Genomic DNA, 3,048 nt, shown 5'->3' on the forward strand with positions numbered 1-3,048 from the left:
ATGCAGAACTGAAGCCGGTTGGTTGAAAGGAGACGAATGAATTACCCCTCTTCCTCCCCAGGCCTTCCATTCAGACACAGAGTGAGAGAGAGAGAGGCAGGAGAGAGAGAAAAAAAAAGGCACCCCGAGCTAGTGGAGACCCGGCAAATTATGAAAATGCCTCTCTGTGTCCTAAATGGAGGCCGAGCTCTTTAATGTGGCACAAAATTAGAACCTGGGGGAGGAAGTGTGGCCCGCTTGATTGGCGAAACCCCTCCTGGCCCACTACCACCCCTCCCTCTCAAAGCACACACAGATATTATCCTGTGCCCAGTGGCGCTCTCTTGTATTTGGGAAAGTGAAGGACCCCAGAGAGAGCCCAGAGGCGTCCATAAAGGTGCCTAATTTGTTAGTTTACTCCTCAATTATTTAAATAGATCTAAGAAGGGAGCGGAGAATGGGGCTTTTTCTGCCTCTTCTCAGTCAAAGCAGAGAGAGACCTTTCTCCACGGTAGCCATTTTCAATTACGCTCTGCACTGCTGTCTTTGATATACAGAAGTGCTGTAGTGGAGAGGGGCTGTATCAAATAAACAAATGTGTGTACACAAGATAACAACGGCAACTTGGGGATAATATTCAGTTTGCTGTGAAGAACTCAAAGTTATTTCACATTTACAGATCAAAACAAACTTTATGGACATGTGCGCACACACAGTACACAGACGCATGCGGGAGAATTTTCCCGTAAAATATGTCACACATGTGCGATCACCTACACACACATTTGCACATCTATCAGTGAGGATTAAGGTGAGGCTTGGATACGGAGCGAGGACCTATTGTTACTCATCCCTCTGCTCTTCCATCCAGCCACATCATCAGGTTGCAACCCCACCGCTCACTATCCTATCAGCACCTCACACCCAGCAGCAGCACCAGCTCACGCAGCCTGGCAGTGCCATCTCGCAGCCAGAGAGACCACTGGAGGTATGTGGGGCCCGGGGCCAGAGATTACCAAGCGGTTGGAAGATTGATCCTGGAAATAGAGATGTCGCAACCCCCAACCCTCTGACCTCTAATCCCGCCGATATCTGCCTCTATTGTTTGGTTTGATTTCCTACAGGGGAGCGGGTGTGTGGGCTGTGGAGGGTGAGGATGCTGTGCAGGTGGAGGGTGTCCACACAGGGTCCTAAGGTGACCTTATCGCTCACAGGCGTCTGGCGCAGGAAGGAAAAGGACCCTCTCTGTGTCTGAAAGCTTTGCCACAGACCCGAACTGAGACGAACTCTCAATCTCTACAACAACAGACACTTTCAATAAGCACTGTATCAGCAGCGATGGCAGTGCTGTGTACAATAGGTGCACCTACACAAAGGCGAAAGCACCAAGCCAACGGCATAGTCCTTCGAAACCAGGAGAGACACTTGCAAACAGCCATTTTCACGCAAAGAAACACAAACACTAACACAATGGAGAGTGCTACAAGCACCTGTCCAAATAAACTTGGTAAACCCGCAAACAGACTGTACCTGACACACAAACTGTGGCTACCACACACTGGGAAACACACAAATCAAGAGCGACAGCAAACAAAAACCTGAGGCAAGTCAATCACGACGTCATGTCAACACAGACTGGCGTTAATGGGCCTAATTCCACCCAATACACATCAATGAGTTTAGGAAAACACTTAATTTACCCAAAATACATCAAGCTTCTAATGTGTTGAATATCTGTTGTTGCCGAAGTAGCGACAGACAACCAGCTGAAAAGAACGCTATTTCAGACAAACCTTTCAGTTTTACTATACAGTAGGAGAATAACAGCAATCCCAAGCTAAAAATGTGTGGAATTTGGTACAAGGCATTGGCAACCATCATAAAGATGGGTGGCACCTGGTAAACATCCTTGAAACAGGTTTCTCATGCTTAGGAAAGGAATCTGCAAAGCAAAGTTTTTCAGAGTGTAAGATTCTGCAAAATCTGTGGCCAGCTCAGTATATCATGCCTCTCACACCCTCTATTCTCTTCCCAAACACTAACCAACACACCCCGGCCCTCCGCCTCCCTCCACTCCAAGCCTCCATCCAGCCAGAGAGAGGAGTGGAGATAGGCCCAGTTGCTAAAGCTGTCTTTTCAGCCCCTGCTCCCGCTCAGTCTATCTGAGATACACAGCAAGCGGAGGTGTCGCTTTTCCGCTGGCATTTCGGACAGTATCTACTTATAGACGAGAGAAAAGGAGAAAAGAAAAACAGAAGGGGTATTATCAGGGAGGGATGAGAGCAGCAAAGGCATTTTGTCTTTTTATTCCCCTCCTAAGCCCTGGGCTTTGCTCCCAATCCGATTGGTCGATACGGCCAGGGATGTAAATGAAATGCAAAGAGGAATAAGGCTGGCTTCCCATCTCCAGTGTGTGCCCCCCTAAATCCCCCGCCCCTCTCTCTCTGTCTCACTCTGTCTTGCTCTCTGGCTGTTTGTGGTGTTGTGTTTCTGTCGCTCCCATTCACAGACTTGCTGCTCTCCCTGTTTCCGTCTCACCCTCCTCACTCTGCCTCGTCCTCCTCCTCCTCCCCCCTCGTTCCTCTCTCGCTGCATCCCTCCCCTCTCGCTGGCTGGGCTCACAGCTCTTATCTCCTCAGACGCCCCACATTCCAGCGTTGCCGTGGCTCCCTGCCTGCATCCCTGGTCACGGCGATTCCATGGGTTCCCACAATCCTCGGCAGCTTGCTGATTTAGGGTGGGCAACTGACTCTCAGAAACAGGGGAGAGAGGAGGAACAGAGGGGTTATGGAAAGACAGGGTGAGAGGGGATGGAAGGGTGGGAGACAAGAAAGGGATGACAAAAGAGAGAACAGGAGGAAAGTAAAGTCAAAAATAAGAAGGAGAGAGGGGGAGGGAGGGACAAGAGGCGGCAGATAACTGTGATGTGACACATGAACATACACAGTAATATGTAACGTGATTCAACCCCATACAACAATGTACTTGAAGTGTCAAAACCACAAATATGGCAACATTTCTGACCAAAAATGCCACGTCTGAGAAAGGGGCACAAAATGTATTAAAATC

This window comes from Embiotoca jacksoni, unplaced genomic scaffold, assembly GCF_022577435.1.
Source record: "Embiotoca jacksoni isolate LCO1_2020_lvr unplaced genomic scaffold, fEmbJac1.0.p SCAF_18, whole genome shotgun sequence".
In the NCBI taxonomy this organism is placed as follows: Eukaryota; Metazoa; Chordata; class Actinopteri; family Embiotocidae; genus Embiotoca; species Embiotoca jacksoni.